This window comes from Chrysochloris asiatica, unplaced genomic scaffold (genome assembly GCF_000296735.1).
Source record: "Chrysochloris asiatica unplaced genomic scaffold, ChrAsi1.0 scaffold00171, whole genome shotgun sequence".
Lineage (NCBI taxonomy): Eukaryota > Metazoa > Chordata > Mammalia > Afrosoricida > Chrysochloridae > Chrysochloris > Chrysochloris asiatica.
In genome coordinates this window covers 2359650-2379454 of record NW_006408689.1, presented here as the reverse complement: position 1 = coordinate 2379454, position 19805 = coordinate 2359650, and the positions used below count along the sequence as shown (strand labels likewise).

Genomic DNA, 19805 nt, shown 5'->3' with positions numbered 1-19805 from the left:
TCATTAATGTCTAATACATCAAATGTGTTCTTGAGATGATCTCTAAATTCAAGTGGGATATGTTCAAGGTCATATTTTGACTCTTGAGGACTTGTTTTAATTTTGGTTAGCTTCAGCCTGAACTTGCATATGAGCAATTAATGGTCTGTTATGCAGTCAGCCCCTGGCCTTGTTTTGACTGATGATATGGAGCTTTTCTTGACTGGGTAAAGGTAGGTGTTCCCACAGATGCAGGAAATTTTTTATTTCTGTGTATTCCATCTGGTGAAGTCCGTGTATATAGTTATCTTTTTCATGTGTTTTAAATTGTTTTTAAAGGTATTCACAATGAAGACGTCATTGGTCTTGCAAAATTCAATCATTATTATAGGATCTCCATCATCTTTTCTGTCATGAAGACTGTATTTGCCAACTATTGAACCTTCCTCCTTGTTTCCAAACTTTTTTTTTTTTTGAGGCTCCATTGCTTTTATTGAAGGTCCCTGACAACATATATTTACTTTTTCTTCTCCACGTCCTGCTTTGCGGCCTCCTTGGTCCTCTTTGCCCGGATGCCGAAGAGCTGGGAGTGGGCACAGGCCATGCGGAGACTGGCAAATCCCTTAAAGTCCTTCTCTGGGCTTTCTCCTTCTTGTAAACATTCCAGATGGGCATCACTGGTCCGGTCAGCTGAGTAGCCAGTTTGAGTTCTTCAGCAGAGCTGTCTCCCTTCTTAGGGACAGAGGGCTTCCTGGGGAATAAGATTAGCTTGGAGCGGTATTCCTTCAGCCGCCGTACGTTAGCCTGCAGGGATTCAGTGGATTTGTTCCTCCTCCTGGGGTCCACAGAGATGCCGATGGTCCACGCCACCTTCTTGTGGATGCCGCCCACCCTCAGTTCTTCCAAGACTCGGACTTTGGTGTGATACCGCACGGTGGGGCAGCGCACAATGGGCCGGATGGGTCCCAACGCAGGGCGCGGGGCAATGCGGCGGGCTTTGGTTTATCGGGCCTTGAGTCTGCAGATCTTCCGTGCAGGCTGGTTGAACCACGTTGCTACTCGCCGCTGCCAGTCCTTATGGAAGTGAGCCTTCAGAATCATGCCATTCCCCCTGGGCGCCATGGCTGGCTACAGCCCTCCTAGAAGCGGAAAGCCCAGCGGAAAGAAAGTGACTGTGCAAAGCACTATGGGATGTAGTCTTGTTGCCAACCTTTGCATTCCAATCACCAGTAATTATCAATACATCTTGATTGCATGTTTGATCAGTTCTGCAGATTGAAGAATTTGGTGGAATCATCACTGATTTTAGTGGTTGGTGCATAAATTTGAATAATGATGATATTATCTGGTCTTCTTTGTAAGCATATGGAAATTATCGCATATAGCATAAGATAGATCTTGAAATGTTCTTTTTGATGATAAATATGTCCACATTCTGCTTCAATTTGTCATTCCTGGCATAGTAAACCATATGATTGTCAGATCCAAAATGACCAATACCAGTCCATTTCAACTAATTAATGCCTAAGGTATGGATGTTTATGTGTTCCATTTCATTTTTGACAACTGCCAATTTTCCTAGATTTGTACTTCATACTTTCCTTGTAATTATTAGTGGATGTTTGCAGCTATTTCCCCTCATTTAGAGTTGTACCCCATCAGCAAATGAAGGTCATGAAAGTTGTGTTCCATTCACATCATCACACTCAACTCTACTTTGAGGTGGTAGTTCTTCCCCAGTCATATTTTGAGTGCCTTCCAACTTAGGGGCTCATCTTCTGGCACTATATCTGACAATATTAAGTTGCTATCTGAATATATTTCACTGCTCTTCATAAGGTTTTCAGTGACTAAACGTTCAGAAGTAGCCTGCTTCTCCTTCCTCCAAGTCTGTCTATACATCAAATGTGTTCTGAATCTAAAAACTCAGCAGAAATCTGTCCACCATGAATGACCCTGCTGGCATTCAAACAACTGGGGGCATAGCCTCCAGCATCATAAGAACATGAAAATTATCACAGTGCAACAAACTGACAGACTTGTCATGATGAGTAAAATTAGTTAATCACAAAAGGAAAATATTGTCTGAGACCACTATTGTAACAAATGAAAAAGTTTTCACACTAATAAAAACATGCTTTGTTATTTATCAGGGGTGGGAAAGAACAGGGAGTAACCCACTGGCTAGAGGGTAGACATGTGCTAACTTATGTGATGGGGAAGGCAATATATAACAGGAGAGAGTTTGGCAAAAAAGTGATGAAGGCAGAGGAAGACATAGGAAGGAGGACAAGAGTTTAAAAGAATAGGGGTAAATGCTATTATATATACAGTCCTTCAATAACAATGATCTACAGGTGGTGATAGTGGTTATGTGCCATTGAGTCGATTTCAACCCATAGTGACCTTGTACAGGGTTTCTGAGGCTATAAATATTTACAGGAGCAGAAAGCCTCATCTTTCTCCCGCAGAACAGCTGGTAGTTGTGAACTGCTGAACTTGTGGTTCACAGCCCGATCCATAACCACTACACTATCAGAGCTCCTTTAGATAGGTTGAAAGAGTGTGGGATGTATGATGTTGCATTGAGGGGATTGTAGTCGAGAAGAAATGACATGTATAATTTGTTGAATATAATACTGATGATCTGTAAACTTTCACTCAATTTACAATAAAAATTTTTTTAAAAAAAGGAAAGAGAGATATGCTGAAGACATTGCAGGGGCAGGGGATGAGATGGAGCAATCAAACCATACTTTTCTGACGTTACAACATTTTACAGGGGTAGGTGATAAAAAGGAGCTGGAAAGAAAAATGTTGTACCCTTTCCCTGGCACACCTTTTAGACAGCAATTTGCTTATACTGGCAGCAGAACAGTACAATTTTGTGGCAAGGTACCCAGAAACACAGGGTCACAGTTCACAGTTGGCATCAGCACCAAGATTCTAAAAGTTCTCATAAAAAGTGTGGTAGAGCAGAACGAGAAGTATATTGTCTTGTATTCTTGCACAAAGCATTACTAATAGAATAGATTCAATATCTCAGTGAGCTTGGAAAGGAACCATATGGACAAGGATTCCCCACTGATACCTGATACATGTCTAGACTCCCTGAAGCAAGTTAATGTGCATATTGAGATTCAAGCTGGGAGATGTTTTAATATTTAACTTTCCTAATTATAAAGCGGAGCTCTGGTAGCGTAGTGGTTACGAATCGGGCTGTGAACCTTAAGGTCAGCGGTACGAAACTATCAGCCGCTCCGCAGGAGAAAGATGAGGCTTTCTACTCCCGTAAAGATTTACACCCTCGGAAACCCTGTACAGGGTCGCTATGGGTCGGAACCGACTCGACGGCACTTAACAACAACAACAACAATTATAAAGCAGAACGTGAGGATGATTCACGACTGGGAAGTGTGTTGTTCTTCTGTGCATGGGTTACTCTGAGTTAGAACCAACTTGATGACACCAAACACTTGTCAAGATGATACATTTTCCTTCTTTTCTTTTTTTAACTTTTTATTATGAATTGTGTGAAGGTTTACAGAGCAAATCATTAGTTTTACATTGAACAAATCATGTATTTTTCTTCATTACAATGATTGCAATCCCTTCCATGAATCAACAGTTAACAACATTTACCTCTATTCACTTTTACTATTGCATTCTTCCCTGTGTTTCCTGCTACCTTCATCTTTCCACTGTTAAACATCTTTCTCTATTGTTGTATACTGCCTGCCCTGTCACCCATGTTAACATGTGTCTACCCTCTAGGACATGAATAATTTCCCATCCCCTCATAACCATCATAGATTATTTCTTTTATTTAAAAAATCTTTTCTTAACTTTTTAAAACATTGGTTTCATACCATATTTGTCCTTTTGTGATTGACTAATTTAACTCAGCAATAATGTCCTCCAGGTTCATCCATGTTGTGAGGTGTTTCACAGATTTATAAGTATTCTTCAATGTTGCATAATATTCTATTGTGTGTATGATAGTACATTTTCATTGGAGAAATTGGAAATGACAATAAACTATCATTTTTTGTTCAACCAAAAGGCAAAATTTGGTTTGATAATATCAAATGTTTGTCAGATGTAAAGAAATAGAAATTCATATATACTACAGGAAAGAATGGGAGTCCTGGTTTGCCGTTGTGGGTTAATGTGCCAGACTGCAACACCATTTGAACTGTAAGGTCAGCAGTTCAAGCTCACCAGCTGCTCCGTGGAATCCCTACATAGGGCTGCTATGGGTCAGAACCGACTTGCTGGCACATCACAACAACAACAGGAAAGAATATATATTGGAACAACCACTTATTGGGGATAAAGACATATTGTGGTTAATTCATAGATTGAAATTGCATATAGCAATCAAAATTAATGAACTATATTTATAGATGAAGTCCTGAGTGGCACTGTAGTATAAGCAATGGAATGCCAATTGTAAGATTGGCAGTTCAAATCTACCAATTGCTCCTTGAAAACCCTATACAGAGTCATTGTGAGTTGGAACTGACATGACAGCACTAAACAACATATCTATAGTTATCAACCTGAATAGATATCAAAAACAACTTGTCAAATAAAAAAGATAAATTTCAAGGATATATGTACAGTATAATGCTATTTATAATAGTAACACAGATTTTATATACATACAGTTTAGAATGCATACATATTCATTTATATTAGTATAAAACCTAGGTGGGAATATAATACACAATACATCACATGTATTAACTTAGTCAAAAGTGAAGGATATTTTTAAATGACAGTAGCTTAAAAAATTACAATTTTATCCCATGTAAGCTGTTTAGGATTGATATAGTAACTTCACAAGCATGAAGAAACTAGGATTCTTCTTTAGTAACTCCACCATCCTAACACACAGCTTCTGCCTGGTAACCCAAGACATTTGCTATCATCATAGCCACATTCTAGCATAAAAAAAAAGGGAGGAGATGGAGAATAACTCCCCTTTCTTTTAGAGTTCTTTCAGAAAGTTGTGTTTTCACTTTTGTTTAAATGCTACTGACCAGAATTCAGTCACAAGGCTAATAACAGGGAGATGTGATGTTTATTCCAAACAAATGTGCCCTAAACTAAAAATAAGGGGCTCCTTGTGGGAAAGAAACAAGGAAAAGAGTTATTCATGGAACTGGAGCTGTTGTCAGTAATGCTGAATTTCTTGTATGTTTTAAAGTGAGATCTGAAGCAAAGACGGCATATGATTAACATCTGTTCGATATTTGTAGTTGATTCATAAATGTCAGTTCTATGATTCCCTGAACTTTTCTGTTTGTTGGAATTTGTCATGATTTAAAATAATTTCAGGAAAATAGCAAAGATGAAAAACTATTGGCCATAGGTCTCTACACATATACCTACACATATTCACAAACATACATGTGAAAAAAACAGCTTTAACATTTGGGTGGCTAGACCATCAATCTTTCTTATATACACATTTTTACAAAATAGAGTCTTTGATACTCATTTATTTTGTAATCTATTTTTTAATTTACTATGTCATAAGCATCTCCCAGACCACTTAAAAAAAATTTTTTTTAATATAATATTTGGTGGCTATCTTATATTCATTCTATCATAAGGATGTATTAAAATTTAATTAACCCCCTATTGTAACATGATTTCAATTGGAGGCTTGTAACAACGACAACAATAAGTGTACATTATTTATCTACTGTTATTTTGTCTCTAAATATAAATCATTTAAAGTTAGAAATAATTATTGATGGCTTTATTCGGTGCTGTAGAATAAGCACTGGACTGCTAACCACAAGGTCAGAGGTTCACACCCACCAGATGCTCTTCGGAAACCCTATACAGGGTTGCTATGAGTTACAGTGGACTTGATGGCACATAACAACAAAACCATTCATTTATAATTGTATAGTTCATTGCAGAAGTGATTTTTGTTTAGCTAAGTGATTCTAATTTTCTAAAGCTCCCATTCAGATAGAGTCTATCCCACATAAAGTTTTTGAACCAAATTTCTGAGAATTGGCTGAAATCCCCTGAGGCCTGAAGTTTTCCAGCATGTTTTTCTGACTTTCAAGGAGCTTCCACTGATTTCATGTAAGTCTCATAGTTCAATAGTAGCCCACAAACATCAGAAAGAAGCACATCAGTGAGCTCTGGCCCTTGGGGATTCCAAGAGTGGTGTGGACCACTCTGCATTCTCATCTTTACAAAATCTGAGCATCTGTATTGGTTCCATCCAATCCCATGATGCCGCTGTCATAAGAAGAGGAACGTTGAAAGCAATATTTTAGCACACCTGGTGAATGTGACCAAGTGCTTATTTTTCTAAAATGCTAAGTTCAATTCTATCATTGAGAAGAAAGATTCACTTTATCACTCATTCTTCTCTCTCCTATATTTTTAGTAACCCTCCACTTATAAAATACATAAAAATAATACCTTCTGTAACCTCTTTAATGGACTGATTTTTGTAATGTCTGTATCCTAATGTACTTTAGAACCATATCTAGATATTATCACCATGCCCCAGAGTTTAGTAATACATTTCCAATCTAACTAAAAAGGACATCATTATTACAAATCCTGAACAAACCTAATCAAGGAAAAGTATTTCAAGCACCCTCAAATTAGTTCATTCATTCAACAAATACATTTAAACACTTATTAAACCATGAGTAATACACAATATACTTAATTTCTTGTGCTCCAAAAATACATAGACTAGTATGAGAGGTTGATACACAAGGAAACAATTTTAAAACAATGTAGAATCTAAGTGAGGTAAATGAAAGGTGCTAAGGAAGTACCAATTTGAGTGTGTGTACATGTGTTTGTGTGTGTGTTGTGTAAAACAAAGACACTATCCAGTTCTCTAATACATATGTCATTAATCAGGCTCATTAAGAAATAGATATACTCTTAGATCTTTCCAGTAATTCCCTAGTTGTTGTTGTTAAGTGCCGTCGAGTCGGTTCTGACCCATAGCGACTCTGAAAAGGGTTTTTGAGGCTGTAAATCTTGACCGGAGCAGAAAGCCTCATCTTTCTCCCATGTAACAAGTACCAATTTCAAAAGATGCTCTCTTTTCTTTCTAGCATCTCCCCAAATGTTTCCAATTGGTGCTCCATCCTAAACATCACCTTTGCTATCTGTGGATTCTAACTAAACATCCCTCACAACCCCATACGTGAGAAACTCAGCATCCAGGAAGGCTTCCCTGAGTCGTGGGACAGTCCAAATCTTCTTGGTCTTAGTACTTCCATGCTAGAATACCAAGCACAGCAGCATATGGAACAGACTGGATAAACTCAGATCATGCTTGAATTATGTTTAGCTAGGGTTTTTTTTTAAAGGACATCATAAGATATTATATGGTATAAAGCCAAAGTTCTCTCACATAAGCTATCACTCAGTTCACAATAAAAACTTTTTAAAAAAGGAAGACATTATAAATGAAGTCCATCGTAAAGACTCAATAGATATTTGCTAAATAAAAGAAAGAATAAATCAGTTATTATGCTTCTAGATTCACCTTAGCAGAGAGCCAAACACATAGTTTTCAATAGATTGTCAACTGATTTTATTCTATGGGGCAAAATTATGAATGCATCAAGACATTTTTTTAATGAGGTGTCTTTTTTTCTAATCATTTAGCTTGGTGAGTTTTACTTAAATTCAATTAGATATGAAATGTTTAGCAGTACCCTTAAAGTCTTCATAGCCAGACCCAACTGCCAATTTTGAGATAAAAAATGTAAAACATTTTTTAAAAAGATCTCTAGTCCAGTTCAAGGTTCCCAAGGTGCTCACTCAGGACAGAACGCATGCACTAAAATCTAATATAGCTGAAGAATGAAAAAGTTCCTGAGTGTGTCCTCTATAATGATCATTTTCCTTGGGTACAGGTGCAGCATTCTGCAAGGTATCTGGAGATAAGACAGCAACCAAAATTGTTAACATATAAAGATCTACATTCAGATAATTTTCTGTTCCTCTTTGGTAAAAAGTATATATTTGATCTGCATTTCATCCTGTCTCATTATCAATATTAAAACAGTGAACTGCTAGAGTCCTACCAACAGGTTTTAAAGATAAAAAATGATATACTAATGACCTAAAAATTAAAATGTCTGCCCAAGTCGACTTAAAAGCATCAATAGACAGTTCTCATTCTCTACCGTTTCATGCTGCCTTTTATATCCACAGCATAATTTATAATCTATAATTACTTAGCTCATTGCCTGTCTTCCATTGTTAGAATATAAGCTTCAAGAGAGTAAGGGCCTTGTCTATCTTGTTCATATCTGCATACCCAGTTCCTAGCACAATGCCTGGGACAGAATAAGGAATTTTTGTTGGATGAGTCTACTATTTTTGTTTCTTGAACCATTTCAGTGGATGCAAAGTCCTATTTTCCACATTAATCCCAAAATAGGTTGTTGGCACTCTGGAAAACAGTGTGGCATTTCCTCATAAAATTGGAAATAGAGTTACCTTATGATCCAGCAATCCCTCTACTTGGTGTTTATCCACAAGAAATATGAGCCATAACATGAGTAGATATATGCAAACCAATATTCATAGCAGCACTATTTACAATAGCAAAAAGATGGAGACAGCCAAAGTGCCCATCACCTGATGAATGGATTTAAAACCTTTGGTACATACACACAATGGAATATTATGCTACCTTGAAGAATAACAAGAAAGCTGCTAGCCACCACATAACATGGATGAACCTTGAGGACATTAAGCTGAGTGAAATTAGTTCAGTCGCAAAATGAGAAATATTGCATAGGACCATTATTGTAAAAGCTTTGAAAAAAAAAAAAATGCCCACACTAAAAGGTGGAAAAAAGAAAAACATTTTGCTGGTTACTGGAGTTTAGGGGTTTGGCAAGGGAAGGAAGGGGAAGGTGGAGCACAGGGTAGGGACACACGATAGTTTGGGTATTGGGGGGCAATACACAAGAAAGGGGAGGGGAATGGAAGAATAAAGATGATGGGAGAATATTCAGGCAGGTTTGCATGGGCTAAGTGAGACAGAGATAAATAATGAGATATGCACAACCTTGGAACAACAGGGCTCTGGGATACAGGGATTGAGACATGGTTTTAATGTGTAAAAGAGGGAAAATATGTTAAGATGTTTGACTGTCTTATGAATTTTGGTTTCCCTTACCTACTATTGTAAAATAGACACTTGAGGGTGAGAGAAAGGAATATCCAGAAACATCACTATAGAAAGCTTGTAAGCCCATCTTTAACCTATAACTGGTTGGAATACCTAAACCGGGGCTAGAACTTGCCCAGTGAAAGAGGTCTCCTGCGGAGCCTTTGCATTGCATAAGGCAGTAGGTGGAATCCTGATTCCCATCCAGAATCTTCTGAGGTGGGAAATTTCTACTTGAAAAGGCAAGCAGACCAGCCTGGAGCAGCTAGAGGAACAGAAGATACTTTTTGAAAGAAAGACCAGCAAGGAAAAAAAAAAAAAAATGGCAGTCTAATTGACTACTACAAGAACAAGCAAGTTGTTCACTGGGGAGACATCAAGGCAAGCAATCAAGTACCCTCAGGGCAAACCCATTTCCAAGACTGAAACTCAAAGGGAATACACAAGCAGGCATATAATCTTGCTGGTGACCATATTGGTCTACTGTTAAGGGGAAGTAGGGGGAAAACAGCAATGAAGTTGTGAGCAAACAGACTCATGTCAATCTATATTATGACCTGGGTGGCCAGCAGTATAATGAGACCTGGGATTTCCTAAGCCCATGGACAGGGACATAGTCACAGAAGACTAGAATGTAGAGTGAAGCTAATGTGAAGTGAGGGGAGATGCACAAGAACACCCATACCCTCACATAGTACCCATTTGACCTAGCTTCAATGGCTGGATGGTCAGAACTCGACTAGAGGAAAAAGAATGTAATCCACTACAATTTGATGAATTTGACGTATATTTATGAATGTAGTACCTTAAAAGAGGGAACGAAAATTTACAGCAAGGATCATTCCCACGACACACAGGGTTGACAGGGATGGGCAACCTAGACATTGGCTACCAAAAATGGGGTGGAGTCCAACAGGCACAAAGTGACTGGCTTACAAGTTTTCCAGGGGGAGCTTAGTTTCAAAGGGTGCAGGGGGAAGGTAGAATCTCTACTGAGTGGTTATCAACCTGTCTAGATGGGACTGGTGAAAGGAGATGGGAATAAGACTTTTGTGGTTCATAGTGAGTAATTGCTATCAGGAATAATAGTGAATGTTGCGAATGTAAAGGTAGATGTTATGTAACAAAAGGAAGGAAGTGGTTGATCTTGCAGCCCAGGAATGGAAGACCCTGGGACCATCAAGGAAGAAGAGCAGAGTGCAGGGCCCTATCCATAGAAGCAGCAATGTCAGAGACTATGACATAGAGAGACAGAGCGGCTGGGGACTCCAGACTCAAGGAGGGAGAGGGACTGTGTGCTAACTGCCAGGGGATTGGTGTGCAAGGTATACCCTCTGATTGTTTGAATGGTTATATATTCCTGAGTGCTTCAGTGTACAAAAAAAAAAAAAAAAGCCAGAGAGATTGGAAGCAAATACTGTTGAATGATGATGCTTGAAGGGGACTGAAATCATTGCAATGAAATTAAATACAATAGGATGAATGTAAAGCTGATGCTCTCCCATGTAAACTATCACTCAATTCACAATAAAAACTTATTTTTAAAAAAACAGGTTGCTGGATTTTGCTTTATTTTTTCAGTTTGTTTTCCATTTTCTAAAACTTTTGAATACTCAGTTGAGAAACCTAGATTTGGCTTCTTTAAAGAAAATTGGTGTGAAGCAGTATACTAGTCAGACTTGCATCAGCAGGTCACAGTAGTTTAAATGATAGAGGCTGGGATAGGGATGTAATCAGGATGAGGGACCCATCAGAGGAATGATAAAGCATTCCAAGGAGTGTTAAAAATGAGACGTGAGCTATAAATAATAGAATACACCAAGCTGTGCATATTAAGTTATCATTTGCTCTCTGGCTTCTTCTGACATTGATAAACTTCTCAAAGCCTCCCTCTCATGGTTTCTGATGCCACGAATGACTAACATCTGTTGATGGAATGTCAATCTTATTATTATTGTTGTTGTTAAATGCCATCAAATCAGTTCTGACTTATAGAGACCCTGTATACTTTCTGAGGCTTTTTTTTTTTTTTTTTCCAAATCTTTTCAGATGCAGAAAACTTCATCTTTATCTTACATGAGATCAATTCTACATTCCTCTGCAAATGTGAAAAACAGGTGATGAGAGGCACATTCAATGAAGTTTAGCCAGTTACAAAGAGAAAAAAACTTATCTTGTAAATGATGCACAAGAAAATAGATGGAGTGAGTAAAATGTCAGGGTTCCAGGTTAGATTTATACAATTGCCATTGAGTCAATTCTGACACATGGTGAGCCATGTGTGTCAGAACAGAATGGTGCTCCACAGGGATTTCAATAAGGGATTTTTCAGAGCAAGATCACCAGGGCTTTCTGCTAAGGTGCCTCAGGATTGACATGAAACTTCAACCTATTGATTATCAGCTGAGCATGTTAATTATTTGCACCTCCCAGGAACTCCTACATTACAAACTTAGTTAAATATAAAAGTGAAAAGCATATGTGTACATCAGACATTCAAGTTCTGCCATGCCATTTTCTCTATTTGATATTGACTTCTTGTTGTTAGCTTATTTCTAATGTAGCAGCCTCGTGTAAGAGAGTAGAACTTCCCCCTCAGATTTTCTAGGCTATAATCTTTATTGAAACATATCACCGTATCTCTCTTCCTTGGAGCCACTGGGTGGGTTCGAACCACCATTCTTTCAGTTAGCAGTTACGTACTAAACTATTGCTCTACCAGTCTACTTTATTGACTTAAATACATAGATGAGCACTGATTCTGAAAGAGAAACTGTATTCTCCATGAGGGCAGAGGGGCTGGATCTGTTAAAGAAATGCTGGTCAAGTTGAATTCTGCCAGGTGGTGTTCAAATCTTCAGTGTTAAATGGCACTCACAGCACAAATATCTGTTATCAGATCTCCCCATCTGATCAAAAAGATGCACTTGAATTATTTTTTGAATGTTGGTCTTGCTGTTACTAGTTCCACTGTCACACAGAGCTTTTCAGCTACAGCTAAAGCTCATAGTAAATACCATGGCTAGGATTTACATTTCAGCAGGAGTGTCTCCAGAGACTTGGAGAATAAACATAAGCTCACTGTTTTACCTATTCACAAATTCAAATATGGCTCCTGGGCACCCTCCTTCTTCCACCGATCTGGTTTATTCCCTTGGGAGAAATAGGACATCTGCTAAAATTACTGAATGTGTTAGTTGGTTCTGCCCCAAAGCACTTAGCACAATCAGTAGAAATGAGTCTCACTGACCTAAAAATAGCAAAGAAACATTGATTTTTTTTTTCCAACCTACTTCTCCTATCCACCCTCCTCCAATCACTTTAATTTCAGGACACTTCCCATGAAAATAGAGATATGGAGAATGGTGGAGATGGGGTGGGAGTGATGGGGGAGAAGTCAGGAACTAAAGCTGGAAGTTTGGAAGGAAGACAACACAGCAACACAACCTATGGCAATAATTCTAAAGAAATCAAAACACATATACATCAACTAAACTCTGCTCTTTCCACAGTGATTCCAAACATAGTCAAATGGCCTTGCAGACACGTCACCCAGCCAAGGTCAGCCAAAAGTACCTGTGACAGTTAAGGTTTTGTGTCAACTTGGCTAGGTCAGCAATCTCAGTGGTTTAACAGTTAAGATATAATTATCATCTCCATGATGAGATCTAATAGGATGCAATCACACCCATGATTTGATCTGATGTGATCAGCTCTGATCTGGCATAATTCTCCTATGTGTTATGACTCATCACTTTTATAATGTTAATGAGACCAAATATAATCTACAGAGTTGGGTTTTATACTGAGTTAATCTCTTTTGAAATATAAAAGGAAGCAAAAGTAAGCAGAGATAGAGGAACCTACCACCACAAAGAAACAAGAGTCGGGAGTGGAGTATGTCCTTTGGACCTGGGGACATACTCCTAGAGCTAGCTGAAGATTGATGTTAAGAACTATATAGATCTCCAAGGAATACTGCGACTACAGATGCTGAATAAAGCCAAGGACATTTCCCCTGAGTCAAAGAGACTTTTGTCCCCTGAGACAAAGAGAAAACCTTCCCCTAGAGCTGATACTTTGGATTTTTACTTCTAACTCCATAAACTATGAGAAAATAAATTTCTGGTTGTTAAAACATTATGATATTTCAGCTATATCAGCATTAGATAACTCAGACAGAACACTTAAATTTACCTCTTAGATATTCACTATCAGACTATGTCCTGCAGCCATATCAGTAAGAATATCAGACTCATACCTGAAAGCTTCAGAGTTTTCAGACAAATTTCGCGAAGTCTGAAAGTACACACAAAAAACCGAACTAACAAGAGTTCATCTGTGAAACATGAGAAAGGAATTGAAGGAAGAATTTTTAACTTTTACTTTATATATATTTATGATGAGAAGAAACCATTGTATACCTCCATTAATAGTCATAATGTAGAATGTACAAAGTATGAATATAGAAAAATTAGAAATCATCAGAAATAAAATGGCAGACATAAGAACCATTATCCTAGGCAGTAATGCGCTGAAATGGACTAATATTGGCCATTTTGAAATGGACAACCGTATAGTTTATTAAGTTGTTGTTGTTGTCAAGTGCCATCAAGACATTTTCAAGCTAGCGACCTCTATGTAGGGTTTCTGAGGAGCATCTGGTGAACTTGAACCTTGTGGTTCAAACTGATTTTGAAGTCCACAACAGGACTCCTATTAAGCTAATAAAGACAAATTCATTGTCAAAAACAGCACTTCAGGATCTACCTTGAAACAAAATGCTGTCTGTGATAGGATAATATTCATATGCCTAGAAGGAAGACCAGTTAATACAAGTATTATTCAAATTTACCCACCAACAACCACATAAAGTAACGGTGAATTTAAAGAAGCCAACATGGTGAGACTTGATCTCTCCTATGTCAGGCATATTATCAGGAGAGACCAGTCCCTGGAAAAGACATCATTCTAGGTGAAGTGGAGGGTCAGTGAAAAAGAGGAAGACCCCCAACAATGAGCAACAGCAATGGGCAAAAGTTTAGAAAGAATTGTAAGCATGGTGTACATTGTTGTGCATAAGGTTGCTATAAGTAGGGGCTGATACAATGGCATCTAATGACAACTTCATTAGCCTGAAATTGATCAAGATACATTGAAAACCACTGCTGGTTGGAATGCAAAAATTGGAAGCAAAGAGAAAGGATCAGTAGCTGGAAAATATGGCTTTGGTGATAGAAATGATGCTGGAGATCACATAATAGAATTTATCAAGATCTACACCTTATTCCACATAAATACCTTTTTTAAAAAAACAACATAAAAGGCAACTATACATAAGGACCTCACCAGATGGAAAAAAACAGGAATCAAATTGACCACATATATGGGAGGAGACACTTAGAAGCTTAATATCATCAGTCAAAACAAGGCAGACTGTTGAATGAACCATCAAATGCTCATATGCAAGTGGCTAAAGCTAAAGACTACTGGTGTGGTACTGTGGGATCATCATTTAATGCAAACCACAAGGTTGAAAGTTCAAACCACTGCATAACATGGATGAACCTTGAGGACATTATGTTGAATGAAATTAGTCAGTCACTAGGACCACTACTGTAAAAAACTAAGAAAAAGAACCCATATTAAAAGGGTGGGTGGGGGGAATTCTTTGCTGGTTACCCTGATGTGGAAGAGGGGGTAAGGGGAGGGAGGGGAAGGTGGAGCTCGGGGCAGGGAATAAACACAGGCTAGTTTGGGTGCTAGGAAGGGGGGCAATACACAAGAAGGGTGAGGGGAATGGAAGAACAAAGTGGATGGGAAAACAATTAGGCAGGTTTGCATGGGCTAAGTGGCACAGAGGTAAATAATGATGTATTTACAACCTTGGAACAACAGGGCTCTGGGATACAGGGATTGAGACATGGTTGGAATGGGCAAAATGGGAGAGATAATGTTAAGATGCTTGGCTGTCTTTTGAATCTTGGTTTCCTTTGCATACCATTATAAAATAAAACTTGAGGGGGAGAGAAAAGGAATAGCCAGAAATATCACCATAGAAAGCTTGTAAATCTGTTTTATGCCTATAACTGATTGGAATGCCTAAAATGGGGCTACAACATGCCCAGTGAAGGAGGCTTCCTGAGGAGCCTCTGCATTACATAAGACCATAGATGGAATTCTGAACCCCATCCAGAATCTTCTGAGGAGGGAAATTTCTTCTTGAAAAGACAAGCAGACCAGCCTGGAGCGGCTAGAAGAACAGAAGTTACTCCTTGAAAGAATGACCAACAGGAAAAATACAAAACAATAACAGCAGTCCAACTGACTACCACAAGAACAAGCAAGTTGCTCACCCAGGAGACATCAAGGCAAGCGGTCGGGTCCCCTCAGGTCAAACTTCCTTCCAAGACTAAGACTCAATGGGAATACACGAGCAAACATGTACTGTAAGTGGTGACCACGCTGGTCACCGATAAGGGGAAGTGAGGGAAAAAAGAGCAATGAAGATACTAGCTAAGTCCAACCATGTTTGATAGACTCCAGTGAACTTGGGTGGAGATCTAGTTGGCCAGCAGTTTGGCAAGACCTAGGGACTCCTGGGCTCAGATTCAGTGACATAGCCACAGAGGACTAGAGTGGAGAATAAAGCATCCAACAGATAAGAAGAGAGGGCATATGCACAAGAACACCCACACTTGCAGATAATACCCACTTGACCTGGCTTCGATGGCTGCTTTAGGCAAATCTGCTGTACAAGACCTCTTTAAAGTGATCAAGAGCAAAAATGTCAGTTTGATGACTAAGGTGAACCTGATCCAAACGTTAGCAATTTCAATAGCCTGATATGCATGCAAAAGTTGGATAGTGAATAAGGAAGATCATAGAATTGATGCATTTGAGTTATGGTGTTGGAGGAGATTATTGAGAGTGTCATGGGCTGCTAAAAGAACAAATAGATCTGTGTTGGAAGAAGTAAAGCCAACGTGCTCCTTGGAAGCCAGGATGGCCAAACTTTGTCTCTCACATTTTGGAAATATTATCAGGAGGGACCAGTTACTAGAGAAGGACATCATGTTTAGTAAAGTGGAGGATTGGGAGAAAAAGGAAAGACCCCACTGAAAGAGATTGGCATAGTGGCAGGCTCAAACGGAGCAATGATTGCGAGGTTGACCAGGACCGGGCAGTTTTTCATTCTGTTGTGCAGTGTTGCTATGAGTCAATACTGACCAATGGCACCTAACAACAACAATAATGTTTACAGAAGTAGATCACCAAGCCATGGTGGCTGCTGGGTGGGGTTTGAACTGTCAACCAGCTAAGCAAATATTGCTTATACTATAAAAAGACCTCTATTTGTGTAATAAGCATTTTTAACTTTCTTTAATGCTTTTCTGCTCTTTCTAATTTCTCCATAAGAAATGTTTAGCTTCATATCCATTAATATCTTTATTGTTGTTAAGTGCCACTGAGTTCATTTTAATGCATAGCAGCCCTGTATAGGGATTCCTAAGAGTTGCTGTTGGATTTGAAGCACCAGTTAGCAATCCAGTGATAATCCTAAAGGGCCACACCATTGGCAACATTATTACAACTGCTTAGATATTAACAAATACCTTGAAGGAATGATTTTTGGGGGTTAGGAGCACAAGATTATAGTCTCAGAGAGACGCTATGGTAAACTGACAGTATAATCCACAGCACAACGTTCTGCATTCTACTTTGGTGAGCAGCAACTGGGATTTTAAAGCTCATAAGTAGCCATTTAAGGTACAGTTATTGGTCTCTTCCTGTCTAGAAGAAACAAGAACGAAGAAAACTGAATTTGCTTGGAGTTAGTTATTCCAGTGGACTAATGAGCCAGGTAAACATCAGTCTCCTTGACCTTGAGACTAGAGTAATAACATAATGTCCAGCTGCTACTACGCTATGAAAGAGATCACATCAGAAAGTCTAAGATAGAATAGGAGAAAATGTGGAATAAAACTCAAAATCATAAAAAAAAAAAAATTTTAAGACCAGATTTATTGGTCAGATAGAAACTGGTAGAACTCCAAAACTATGGTCCTTGGTCACCTTTCAGGTCTGTAATTAAACTTACCTCTGTGATTCAGTTGTCAGCCAAGCATTAGATAGGGGGACAACAACAATAGCAAAATATGAACTCCATAGAATGGTCAACCATTTACCATCAAAAGGGCAGCATTTACCTAAGGACAAAATTCAAAAGGGAGGGGGGAGAAGAAAGAGGAATGGAGACAAACAGACAGAAGAAATGAGACAGGTGATGAAACATTGAGGAGATTCCAACTGAGATGAAATGAAGTATATGATTTGTTGAGTGTAAAATTGATGATCTGCTTTGTAAGTCTTCACTCAAGACACAACAAAGATTTTTAAAAACAAAGAAATGTTTGGCAGCTCTTTGAAATTTTCTGTTCAGCTCTTTTACCTCCTAATTTCTTCCATTTGGTTTAGCATCTCTACACTGGGGAGTAAATTGCAGAGTCTCTTCTGACATCCATTTTGGTCTTTTCTTTCCTGTCTTTTTATAGACCTTTTGCTTTCTTCCTGTATGATGTTCTTGAGTCATCCACAGTTCTTCTGATCTTGCTATACAGCATAAAGAAGCTAAAGTAAATGGAAGAAATAAAACAGCTGAACAAGAACAAAAAAAAATATCAAAGCGCAGATTGAGAAAATAAAGTCAAATATTTCCAACCTTCACATTCCAATCACCAGTAATTATCAATACATCTTGAATGCATGTTTGACCTATTCAGATTGTATGCTGATAGAATTATTCAATTTCATCATCACTGCCTTTTGTGGTTAGTGAGTGAATTAAAATAATAGTGGTATTAACTGGTCTTCCCTGTTGACATACGGATATTATCCTATCACAGACAGTGTTGTATTTCAAGACAGATATTGAAACGTTCTCTTTGATGATGAGTGCTACACCATTCCTCCTGAATTTGTCATTCCTGGCATAGCAGGCCATGTGATAGTCAGATTCAAAATGTCCAATACCAGTTCATTTTAGCTTACTAACTCCGAGGATATCAATCTTTATGTGTTCTGTTTCATTTTTGACAAGTTCCAATTTTTCAAGATTCATACATCATACATTCCACGGTCTGATTATTAATGAATGTTTGCAGCTGTTTCTCCACATTTTGAGTTGTGCCCCATCAGCAAATGAAGGTCTCAAAAGCTTTACTCCATTCGCATCATGAGGATCAACTCCACTTTGAGGAGGTAACCCTCAGTTATTTTTTGAGTGACTTCCAATGTGTGGGGACCATCTTCAGGCACCACATCTGCTCTACTACTAACCCAAGATCAGCACTAGACTTCAAATCACAAGGTCGGCCATTCAAACCCACCAGCTGCTGTTGATAGAACAGCAGAAACCCTCTACAGGGTTGCTATGAGTCAAAACTGACTCAAAGGCACTTCACAAGAATGCTAACCTAAAAAGAAGCACTGTGGCAAAGTGGTTAAGTGTTAGGCTGCTAGCCAAAATCATTGGTTCAAATTCAACAACTGCTCCACAGGAGAAAAGAGTTGGTGATCTGCTTCTATAAAGGTTACAGAATAGGAAACCTTATGGGTAATTCTGTTGTAGTTTTTAAGTGTCCTCGAGTCAGTTCCAACTCATAATGATCTTGTATAGGGTTTCCGAGGAGTGACTAGTGAGTTTGAACTGTTGACCTTGCAATTCAAACCGACCTTACAGTTCAGTGCTTATCTTACAGCACCACAGCAGGATTCATAGGCAATTCTACTTGATCCTACACTGTCACTACGAGTTGGAATAGACTCAAAGGCACACAAGAATGTCCTGGTGATCTGTTTCCATAAAGATGCTGTTGTTGTTAAGTGTTGTCAAGTCAATTTCAACTCATAGTGAGCCTGTATAAGGTTTCTGAGAATCGGCTGCTGAGTTTGAACCGCCAACCTTGCAGCTCAAACTGACTTTGCGGTCCAGTGCACTATAGCGCCACTCCAGGAGCTAACAGCCAAGAGCACTTGATAGAGCAGTTCCCGTCTATAACGCACGGAGTGACCATGAGAAAGAACATACTCAAGAGCAACAGGTTTGGGGTTTGGAGCGGGGGTTTTGGTGTGCTACAGTGTATAATGCACATTCTTATATGTTATTCTATACCATTCTCACAACAAGCCAATAAAAAACACAAACATTATTGGCCCCATCTGGAAAAATGGTTGGCTCAGCAAATGTAAGTGGTGTTTTTCCTCTAGACCACAAAGTAAGGAAGGAAAGACATAGCTTGAACTCCACATTTCACACCCTTTGCATTACACCTCCAATATTCTTTGTGCCTCTACTTCTAAAAAAGAAAAGTTTCCCACATAACCTCCACACTTCATCACCACCATCCCCCTGTTCACACTTCCCTATATCCACTACCCTCTGATACTGCTAACCTCAGGGAGCAACAAGCCACTGCACAATCCCCCAATGTCTTGACAAAGTCTTTGGCAGGTCCTGCTATTTTCCCGATCAATGGTACTATACCCAAGAACAAGCTTTGCTGACTCTGAGCTGATCTCCACCATGAAAATGCGTGCCTGGTATACACTTTTCGTTTATATTCCAAGCACAGAGGAT

At 38.7% G+C, this 19805-nt stretch overlaps 1 pseudogene; it reads right to left on the bottom strand.

Annotated features, from left to right (window-relative positions):
- Positions 1-496: 496 nt before the first annotated feature.
- LOC102816797 lies at positions 497-1101 on the bottom strand (annotated as a pseudogene).
- Between the last annotated feature and the right edge of the window lie 18704 nt (positions 1102-19805).